This window comes from Ascaphus truei, chromosome 21 (assembly GCF_040206685.1).
Source record: "Ascaphus truei isolate aAscTru1 chromosome 21, aAscTru1.hap1, whole genome shotgun sequence".
NCBI lineage: Eukaryota > Metazoa > Chordata > Amphibia > Anura > Ascaphidae > Ascaphus > Ascaphus truei.
The window spans coordinates 1,608,161-1,619,824 of NC_134503.1; the positions used below are offsets into that span (position 1 = coordinate 1,608,161).

The following is an 11,664-nucleotide window of genomic DNA, read 5'->3' on the forward strand; positions in this document are numbered from 1 at the left end:
ATTCCAGCAGTGCAGGGATCAGGGCGCTGTGTATGTGGGTGACACTGGGACCGGGGTGAGACTGTAGCTGTGATTCCAGCAGTGCAGGGATCAGGGCGCTGTGTATGTGGGTGACACTGGGACCGGGGTGAGACTGTAGCAGTGATTCCAGCAGTGCAGGGATCAGGGCGCTGTGTATGTGGGTGACACTGGGACCGGGGTGAGACTGTAGCTGTGATTCCAGCAGTGCAGGGATCAGGGCGCTGTGTATGTGGGTGACACTGGGTCCGGGGTGAGACTGTAGCAGTGATTCCAGCAGTGCAGGGATCAGGGCGCTGTGTATGTGGGTGACACTGGGACCGGGGTGAGACTGTAGCTGTGATTCCAGCAGTGCAGGGATCAGGGCGCTGTGTATGTGGGTGACACTGGGACCGGGGTGAGACTGTAGCTGTGATTCCAGCAGTGCAGGGATCAGGGCGCTGTGTATGTGGGTGACACTGGGACCGGGGTGAGACTGTAGCAGTGATTCCAGCAGTGCAGGGATCAGGGCGCTGTGTATGTGGGTGACACTGGGACCGGGGTGAGACTGTAGCTGTGATTCCAGCAGTGCAGGGATCAGGGTGCTGTGTATGTGGGTGACACTGGGTCCGGGGTGAGACTGTAGCTGTGATTCCAGCAGTGCAGGGATCAGGGCGCTGTGTATGTGGGTGACACTGGGACCTGGGGTGAGACTGTAGCAGTGATTCCAGCAGTGCAGGGATCAGGGCGCTGTGTATGTGGGTGACACTGGGACCGGGGTGAGACTGTAGCAGTGATTCCAGCAGTGCAGGGATCAGGGTGCTGTGTATGTGGGTGACACTGGGTCCGGGGTGAGACTGTAGCTGTGATTCCAGCAGTGCAGGGATCAGGGCGCTGTGTATGTGGGTGACACTGGGACCGGGGTGAGACTGTAGCAGTGATTCCAGCAGTGCAGGGATCAGGGCTGCTGTGTATGTGGGTGACACTGGGACCGGGGTGAGACTGTAGCTGTGATTCCAGCAGTGCAGGGATCAGGGTGCTGTGTATGTGGGTGACACTGGGTCCGGGTGAGACTGTAGCTGTGATTCCAGCAGTGCAGGGATCAGGGCGCTGTGTATGTGGGTGACACTGGGACCGGGGTGAGACTGTAGCTGTGATTCCAGCAGTGCAGGGATCAGGGTGCTGTGTATGTGGGTGACACTGGGACCGGGGTGAGACTGTAGCTGTGATTCCAGCAGTGCAGGGATCAGGGCGCTGTGTATGTGGGTGACACTGGGTCCGGGTGAGACTGTAGCTGTGATTCCAGCAGTGCAGGGATCAGGGCGCTGTGTATGTGGGTGACACTGGGACCGGGGTGAGACTGTAGCTGTGATTCCAGCAGTGCAGGGATCAGGGCGCTGTGTATGTGGGTGACACTGGGACCGGGGTGAGACTGTAGCTGTGATTCCAGCAGTGCAGGGATCAGGGCGCTGTGTATGTGGGTGACACTGGGTCCGGGGTGAGACTGTAGCTGTGATTCCAGCAGTGCAGGGATCAGGGCGCTGTGTATGTGGGTGACACTGGGACCGGGGTGAGACTGTAGCTGTGATTCCAGCAGTGCAGGGATCAGGGCGCTGTGTATGTGGGTGACACTGGGACCGGGGTGAGACTGTAGCTGTGATTCCAGCAGTGCAGGGATCAGGGTGCTGTGTATGTGGGTGACACTGGGACCGGGGTGAGACTGTAGCTGTGATTCCAGCAGTGCAGGGATCAGGGCGCTGTGTATGTGGGTGACACTGGGACCGGGGTGAGACTGTAGCAGTGATTCCAGCAGTGCAGGGATCAGGGTGCTGTGTATGTGGGTGACACTGGGACCGGGGTGAGACTGTAGCTGTGATTCCAGCAGTGCAGGGATCAGGGTGCTGTGTATGTGGGTGACACTGGGACCGGGGTGAGACTGTAGCAGTGATTCCAGCAGTGCAGGGATCAGGGCGCTGTGTATGTGGGTGACACTGGGACCGGGGTGAGACTGTAGCTGTGATTCCAGCAGTGCAGGGATCAGGGCGCTGTGTATGTGGGTGACACTGGGACCGGGGTGAGACTGTAGCAGTGATTCCAGCAGTGCAGGGATCAGGGCGCTGTGTATGTGGGTGACACTGGGACCGGGGTGAGACTGTAGCTGTGATTCCAGCAGTGCAGGGATCAGGGCGCTGTGTATGTGGGTGACACTGGGACCGGGGTGAGACTGTAGCAGTGATTCCAGCAGTGCAGGGATCAGGGCGCTGTGTATGTGGGTGACACTGGGACCGGGGTGAGACTGTAGCTGTGATTCCAGCAGTGCAGGGATCAGGGCGCTGTGTATGTGGGTGACACTGGGACCGGGGTGAGACTGTAGCTGTGATTCCAGCAGTGCAGGGATCAGGGCGCTGTGTATGTGGGTGACACTGGGACCGGGGTGAGACTGTAGCTGTGATTCCAGCAGTGCAGGGATCAGGGCGCTGTGTATGTGGGTGACACTGGGACCGGGGTGAGACTGTAGCAGTGATTCCAGCAGTGCAGGGATCAGGGCTGCTGTGTATGTGGGTGACACTGGGACCGGGGTGAGACTGTAGCTGTGATTCCAGCAGTGCAGGGATCAGGGCGCTGTGTATGTGGGTGACACTGGGACCGGGGTGAGACTGTAGCAGTGATTCCAGCAGTGCAGGGATCAGGGCGCTGTGTATGTGGGTGACACTGGGTCCGGGTGAGACTGTAGCAGTGATTCCAGCAGTGCAGGGATCAGGGCGCTGTGTATGTGGGTGACACTGGGACCGGGGTGAGACTGTAGCTGTGATTCCAGCAGTGCAGGGATCAGGGCGCTGTGTATGTGGGTGACACTGGGTCCGGGGTGAGACTGTAGCAGTGATTCCAGCAGTGCAGGGATCAGGGCGCTGTGTATGTGGATGACACTGGGACCGGGGTGAGACTGTAGCTGTGATTCCAGCAGTGCAGGGATCAGGGTGCTGTGTATGTGGGTGACACTGGGACCGGGGTGAGACTGTAGCTGTGATTCCAGCAGTGCAGGGATCAGGGCGCTGTGTATGTGGGTGACACTGGGTCCGGGGTGAGACTGTAGCTGTGATTCCAGCAGTGCAGGGATCAGGGTGCTGTGTATGTGGGTGACACTGGGACCGGGGTGAGACTGTAGCTGTGATTCCAGCAGTGCAGGGATCAGGGCGCTGTGTATGTGGGTGACACTGGGACCGGGGTGAGACTGTAGCAGTGATTCCAGCAGTGCAGGGATCAGGGCGCTGTGTATGTGGGTGACACTGGGACCGGGTGAGACTGTAGCTGTGATTCCAGCAGTGCAGGGATCAGGGCGCTGTGTATGTGGGTGACACTGGGACCGGGGTGAGACTGTAGCAGTGATTCCAGCAGTGCAGGGATCAGGGCGCTGTGTATGTGGGTGACACTGGGACCGGGGTGAGACTGTAGCAGTGATTCCAGCAGTGCAGGGATCAGGGCGCTGTGTATGTGGTGACACTGGGACCGGGGTGAGACTGTAGCAGTGATTCCAGCAGTGCAGGGATCAGGGCGCTGTGTATGTGGGTGACACTGGGACCGGGGTGAGACTGTAGCTGTGATTCCAGCAGTGCAGGGATCAGGGCGCTGTGTATGTGGGTGACACTGGGACCGGGGTGAGACTGTAGCAGTGATTCCAGCAGTGCAGGGATCAGGGCGCTGTGTATGTGGGTGACACTGGGACCGGGGTGAGACTGTAGCTGTGATTCCAGCAGTGCAGGGATCAGGGCGCTGTGTATGTGGGTGACACTGGGACCGGGGTGAGACTGTAGCTGTGATTCCAGCAGTGCAGGGATCAGGGCGCTGTGTATGTGGGTGACACTGGGACCGGGGTGAGACTGTAGCAGTGATTCCAGCAGTGCAGGGATCAGGGCGCTGTGTATGTGGGTGACACTGGGACCGGGGTGAGACTGTAGCTGTGATTCCAGCAGTGCAGGGATCAGGGCGCTGTGTATGTGGGTGACACTGGGACCGGGGTGAGACTGTAGCTGTGATTCCAGCAGTGCAGGGATCAGGGCGCTGTGTATGTGGGTGACACTGGGACCGGGGTGAGACTGTAGCTGTGATTCCAGCAGTGCAGGGATCAGGGCGCTGTGTATGTGGGTGACACTGGGGACCGGGGTGAGACTGTAGCTGTGATTCCAGCAGTGCAGGGATCAGGGTCGCTGTGTATGTGGGTGACACTGGGACCGGGGTGAGACTGTAGCTGTGATTCCAGCAGTGCAGGGATCAGGGCGCTGTGTATGTGGGTGACACTGGGACCGGGGTGAGACTGTAGCTGTGATTCCAGCAGTGCAGGGATCAGGGCGCTGTGTATGTGGGTGACACTGGGACCGGGGTGAGACTGTAGCTGTGATTCCAGCAGTGCAGGGATCAGGGCGCTGTGTATGTGGGTGACACTGGGACCGGGGTGAGACTGTAGCTGTGATTCCAGCAGTGCAGGGATCAGGGCGCTGTGTATGTGGGTGACACTGGGACCGGGGTGAGACTGTAGCTGTGATTCCAGCAGTGCAGGGATCAGGGCGCTGTGTATGTGGGTGACACTGGGACCGGGGTGAGACTGTAGCTGTGATTCCAGCAGTGCAGGGATCAGGGCGCTGTGTATGTGGGTGACACTGGGACCGGGGTGAGACTGTAGCTGTGATTCCAGCAGTGCAGGGATCAGGGTGCTGTGTATGTGGGTGACACTGGGACCGGGGTGAGACTGTAGCAGTGATTCCAGCAGTGCAGGGATCAGGGCGCTGTGTATGTGGGTGACACTGGGACCGGGGTGAGACTGTAGCTGTGATTCCAGCAGTGCAGGGATCAGGGCGCTGTGTATGTGGGTGACACTGGGACCGGGGTGAGACTGTAGCTGTGATTCCAGCAGTGCAGGGATCAGGGCGCTGTGTATGTGGGTGACACTGGGACCGGGGTGAGACTGTAGCTGTGATTCCAGCAGTGCAGGGATCAGGGCGCTGTGTATGTGGGTGACACTGGGACCGGGGTGAGACTGTAGCTGTGATTCCAGCAGTGCAGGGATCAGGGCGCTGTGTATGTGGGTGACACTGGGACCGGGGTGAGACTGTAGCTGTGATTCCAGCAGTGCAGGGATCAGGGCGCTGTGTATGTGGGTGACACTGGGACCGGGGTGAGACTGTAGCTGTGATTCCAGCAGTGCAGGGATCAGGGCGCTGTGTATGTGGGTGACACTGGGACCGGGGTGAGACTGTAGCTGTGATTCCAGCAGTGCAGGGATCAGGGCGCTGTGTATGTGGGTGACACTGGGTCCGGGGTGAGACTGTAGCTGTGATTCCAGCAGTGCAGGGATCAGGGCGCTGTGTATGTGGGTGACACTGGGACCGGGGTGAGACTGTAGCTGTGATTCCAGCAGTGCAGGGATCAGGGCGCTGTGTATGTGGGTGACACTGGGACCGGGGTGAGACTGTAGCTGTGATTCCAGCAGTGCAGGGATCAGGGCGCTGTGTATGTGGGTGACACTGGGACCGGGGTGAGACTGTAGCTGTGATTCCAGCAGTGCAGGGATCAGGGCGCTGTGTATGTGGGTGACACTGGGACCGGGGTGAGACTGTAGCTGTGATTCCAGCAGTGCAGGGATCAGGGCGCTGTGTATGTGGGTGACACTGGGACCGGGGTGAGACTGTAGCTGTGATTCCAGCAGTGCAGGGATCAGGGCGCTGTGTATGTGGGTGACACTGGGTCCGGGGTGAGACTGTAGCTGTGATTCCAGCAGTGCAGGGATCAGGGCGCTGTGTATGTGGGTGACACTGGGACCGGGGTGAGACTGTAGCTGTGATTCCAGCAGTGCAGGGATCAGGGCGCTGTGTATGTGGGTGACACTGGGACCGGGGTGAGACTGTAGCTGTGATTCCAGCAGTGCAGGGATCAGGGCGCTGTGTATGTGGGTGACACTGGGACCGGGGTGAGACTGTAGCAGTGATTCCAGCAGTGCAGGGATCAGGGCGCTGTGTATGTGGGTGACACTGGGTCCGGGGTGAGACTGTAGCTGTGATTCCAGCAGTGCAGGGATCAGGGCGCTGTGTATGTGGGTGACACTGGGACCGGGTGAGACTGTAGCAGTGATTCCAGCAGTGCAGGGATCAGGGTGCTGTGTATGTGGGTGACACTGGGACCGGGGTGAGACTGTAGCTGTGATTCCAGCAGTGCAGGGATCAGGGCGCTGTGTATGTGGGTGACACTGGGACCGGGGTGAGACTGTAGCTGTGATTCCAGCAGTGCAGGGATCAGGGCGCTGTGTATGTGGGTGACACTGGGACCGGGGTGAGACTGTAGCTGTGATTCCAGCAGTGCAGGGATCAGGGCGCTGTGTATGTGGGTGACACTGGGACCGGGGTGAGACTGTAGCAGTGATTCCAGCAGTGCAGGGATCAGGGCGCTGTGTATGTGGGTGACACTGGGACCGGGGTGAGACTGTAGCTGTGATTCCAGCAGTGCAGGGATCAGGGCGCTGTGTATGTGGGTGACACTGGGACCGGGGTGAGACTGTAGCTGTGATTCCAGCAGTGCAGGGATCAGGGCGCTGTGTATGTGGGTGACACTGGGACCGGGGTGAGACTGTAGCTGTGATTCCAGCAGTGCAGGGATCAGGGCGCTGTGTATGTGGGTGACACTGGGACCGGGGTGAGACTGTAGCTGTGATTCCAGCAGTGCAGGGATCAGGGCGCTGTGTATGTGGGTGACACTGGGACCGGGGTGAGACTGTAGCTGTGATTCCAGCAGTGCAGGGATCAGGGCGCTGTGTATGTGGGTGACACTGGGACCGGGGTGAGACTGTAGCTGTGATTCCAGCAGTGCAGGGATCAGGGCGCTGTGTATGTGGGTGACACTGGGACCGGGGTGAGACTGTAGCTGTGATTCCAGCAGTGCAGGGATCAGGGCGCTGTGTATGTGGGTGACACTGGGTCCGGGGTGAGACTGTAGCTGTGATTCCAGCAGTGCAGGGATCAGGGGCGCTGTGTATGTGGGTGACACTGGGACCGGGGTGAGACTGTAGCAGTGATTCCAGCAGTGCAGGGATCAGGGCGCTGTGTATGTGGGTGACACTGGGACCGGGGTGAGACTGTAGCTGTGATTCCAGCAGTGCAGGGATCAGGGCGCTGTGTATGTGGGTGACACTGGGACCGGGGTGAGACTGTAGCAGTGATTCCAGCAGTGCAGGGATCAGGGCGCTGTGTATGTGGGTGACACTGGGACCGGGGTGAGACTGTAGCTGTGATTCCAGCAGTGCAGGGATCAGGGCGCTGTGTATGTGGGTGACACTGGGACCGGGGTGAGACTGTAGCAGTGATTCCAGCAGTGCAGGGATCAGGGCGCTGTGTATGTGGGTGACACTGGGTCCGGGGTGAGACTGTAGCTGTGATTCCAGCAGTGCAGGGATCAGGGCGCTGTGTATGTGGGTGACACTGGGACCGGGGTGAGACTGTAGCTGTGATTCCAGCAGTGCAGGGATCAGGGCGCTGTGTATGTGGGTGACACTGGGACCGGGGTGAGACTGTAGCAGTGATTCCAGCAGTGCAGGGATCAGGGCGCTGTGTATGTGGGTGACACTGGGACCGGGGTGAGACTGTAGCAGTGATTCCAGCAGTGCAGGGATCAGGGCGCTGTGTATGTGGGTGACACTGGGACCGGGGTGAGACTGTAGCTGTGATTCCAGCAGTGCAGGGATCAGGGCGCTGTGTATGTGGGTGACACTGGGACCGGGGTGAGACTGTAGCTGTGATTCCAGCAGTGCAGGGATCAGGGCGCTGTGTATGTGGGTGACACTGGGACCGGGGTGAGACTGTAGCAGTGATTCCAGCAGTGCAGGGATCAGGGCGCTGTGTATGTGGGTGACACTGGGACCGGGGTGAGACTGTAGCTGTGATTCCAGCAGTGCAGGGATCAGGGCGCTGTGTATGTGGGGGGGTTGGACACTGGGTCCGGGTGAGACTGTAGCTGTGATTCCAGCAGTGCAGGGATCAGGGCGCTGTGTATGTGGGTGACACTGGGACCGGGGTGAGACTGTAGCTGTGATTCCAGCAGTGCAGGGATCAGGGTGCTGTGTATGTGGGTGACACTGGGACCGGGGTGAGACTGTAGCTGTGATTCCAGCAGTGCAGGGATCAGGGTGCTGTGTATGTGGGTGACACTGGGACCGGGGTGAGACTGTAGCTGTGATTCCAGCAGTGCAGGGATCAGGGTGCTGTGTATGTGGGTGACACTGGGACCGGGGTGAGACTGTAGCTGTGATTCCAGCAGTGCAGGGATCAGGGTGCTGTGTATGTGGGTGACACTGGGTCCGGGGTGAGACTGTAGCTGTGATTCCAGCAGTGCAGGGATCAGGGCGCTGTGTATGTGGGTGACACTGGGTCCGGGTGAGACTGTAGCTGTGATTCCAGCAGTGCAGGGATCAGGGCGCTGTGTATGTGGGTGACACTGGGACCGGGGTGAGACTGTAGCTGTGATTCCAGCAGTGCAGGGATCAGGGCGCTGTGTATGTGGGTGACACTGGGACCGGGGTGAGACTGTAGCTGTGATTCCAGCAGTGCAGGGATCAGGGCGCTGTGTATGTGGGTGACACTGGGACCGGGGTGAGACTGTAGCTGTGATTCCAGCAGTGCAGGGATCAGGGCGCTGTGTATGTGGGTGACACTGGGTCCGGGGTGAGACTGTAGCTGTGATTCCAGCAGTGCAGGGATCAGGGCGCTGTGTATGTGGGTGACACTGGGTCCGGGTGAGACTGTAGCTGTGATTCCAGCAGTGCAGGGATCAGGGCGCTGTGTATGTGGGTGACACTGGGACCGGGGTGAGACTGTAGCTGTGATTCCAGCAGTGCAGGGATCAGGGCGCTGTGTATGTGGGTGACACTGGGTCCGGGGTGAGACTGTAGCTGTGATTCCAGCAGTGCAGGGATCAGGGCGCTGTGTATGTGGGTGACACTGGGTCCGGGTGAGACTGTAGCAGTGATTCCAGCAGTGCAGGGATCAGGGCGCTGTGTATGTGGGTGACACTGGGACCGGGGTGAGACTGTAGCTGTGATTCCAGCAGTGCAGGGATCAGGGCGCTGTGTATGTGGGTGACACTGGGACCGGGGTGAGACTGTAGCTGTGATTCCAGCAGTGCAGGGATCAGGGCGCTGTGTATGTGGGTGACACTGGGACCGGGGTGAGACTGTAGCTGTGATTCCAGCAGTGCAGGGATCAGGGCGCTGTGTATGTGGGTGACACTGGGACCGGGGTGAGACTGTAGCAGTGATTCCAGCAGTGCAGGGATCAGGGCGCTGTGTATGTGGGTGACACTGGGACCGGGGTGAGACTGTAGCTGTGATTCCAGCAGTGCAGGGATCAGGGCGCTGTGTATGTGGGTGACACTGGGACCGGGGTGAGACTGTAGCTGTGATTCCAGCAGTGCAGGGATCAGGGCGCTGTGTATGTGGGTGACACTGGGACCGGGGTGAGACTGTAGCTGTGATTCCAGCAGTGCAGGGATCAGGGCGCTGTGTATGTGGGTGACACTGGGACCGGGGTGAGACTGTAGCTGTGATTCCAGCAGTGCAGGGATCAGGGCGCTGTGTATGTGGGTGACACTGGGACCGGGGTGAGACTGTAGCTGTGATTCCAGCAGTGCAGGGATCAGGGCGCTGTGTATGTGGGTGACACTGGGACCGGGGTGAGACTGTAGCTGTGATTCCAGCAGTGCAGGGATCAGGGCGCTGTGTATGTGGGTGACACTGGGACCGGGGTGAGACTGTAGCTGTGATTCCAGCAGTGCAGGGATCAGGGCGCTGTGTATGTGGGTGACACTGGGTCCGGGGTGAGACTGTAGCTGTGATTCCAGCAGTGCAGGGATCAGGGCGCTGTGTATGTGGGTGACACTGGGACCGGGGTGAGACTGTAGCTGTGATTCCAGCAGTGCAGGGATCAGGGCGCTGTGTATGTGGGTGACACTGGGACCGGGGTGAGACTGTAGCTGTGATTCCAGCAGTGCAGGGATCAGGGCGCTGTGTATGTGGGTGACACTGGGACCGGGGTGAGACTGTAGCAGTGATTCCAGCAGTGCAGGGATCAGGGCGCTGTGTATGTGGGTGACACTGGGACCGGGGTGAGACTGTAGCTGTGATTCCAGCAGTGCAGGGATCAGGGTGCTGTGTATGTGGGTGACACTGGGACCGGGGTGAGACTGTAGCAGTGATTCCAGCAGTGCAGGGATCAGGGCGCTGTGTATGTGGGTGACACTGGGACCGGGGTGAGACTGTAGCTGTGATTCCAGCAGTGCAGGGATCAGGGCGCTGTGTATGTGGGTGACACTGGGACCGGGGTGAGACTGTAGCTGTGATTCCAGCAGTGCAGGGATCAGGGCGCTGTGTATGTGGGTGACACTGGGACCGGGGTGAGACTGTAGCTGTGATTCCAGCAGTGCAGGGATCAGGGCGCTGTGTATGTGGGTGACACTGGGACCGGGGTGAGACTGTAGCAGTGATTCCAGCAGTGCAGGGATCAGGGCGCTGTGTATGTGGGTGACACTGGGACCGGGGTGAGACTGTAGCTGTGATTCCAGCAGTGCAGGGATCAGGGCGCTGTGTATGTGGGTGACACTGGGACCGGGGTGAGACTGTAGCTGTGATTCCAGCAGTGCAGGGATCAGGGCGCTGTGTATGTGGGTGACACTGGGACCGGGGTGAGACTGTAGCAGTGATTCCAGCAGTGCAGGGATCAGGGCGCTGTGTATGTGGGTGACACTGGGACCGGGGTGAGACTGTAGCTGTGATTCCAGCAGTGCAGGGATCAGGGCGCTGTGTATGTGGGTGACACTGGGTCCGGGGTGAGACTGTAGCTGTGATTCCAGCAGTGCAGGGATCAGGGCGCTGTGTATGTGGGTGACACTGGGACCGGGGTGAGACTGTAGCTGTGATTCCAGCAGTGCAGGGATCAGGGCGCTGTGTATGTGGGTGACACTGGGACCGGGGTGAGACTGTAGCTGTGATTCCAGCAGTGCAGGGATCAGGGCGCTGTGTATGTGGGTGACACTGGGACCGGGGTGAGACTGTAGCTGTGATTCCAGCAGTGCAGGGATCAGGGTGCTGTGTATGTGGGTGACACTGGGACCGGGGTGAGACTGTAGCTGTGATTCCAGCAGTGCAGGGATCAGGGCGCTGTGTATGTGGGTGACACTGGGACCGGGGTGAGACTGTAGCTGTGATTCCAGCAGTGCAGGGATCAGGGCGCTGTGTATGTGGGTGACACTGGGACCGGGGTGAGACTGTAGCTGTGATTCCAGCAGTGCAGGGATCAGGGTGCTGTGTATGTGGGTGACACTGGGACCGGGGTGAGACTGTAGCTGTGATTCCAGCAGTGCAGGGATCAGGGCGCTGTGTATGTGGGTGACACTGGGACCGGGGTGAGACTGTAGCTGTGATTCCAGCAGTGCAGGGATCAGGGTGCTGTGTATGTGGGTGACACTGGGTCCGGGGTGAGACTGTAGCTGTGATTCCAGCAGTGCAGGGATCAGGGTGCTGTGTATGTGGGTGACACTGGGACCGGGGTGAGGACTGTAGCTGTGATTCCAGCAGTGCAGGGATCAGGGTGCTGTGTATGTGGGTGACACTGGGGACCGGGGTGAGACTGTAGA

At 59.5% G+C, this 11,664-nt stretch overlaps 1 protein-coding gene across 1 annotated transcript in view; it reads left to right on the forward strand.

The window, feature by feature from the left end:
* ARHGAP4 (Rho GTPase activating protein 4) overlaps positions 1–11,664 on the forward strand; it is a 68,061-nt gene that overhangs the window by 5,879 nt on the left and 50,518 nt on the right.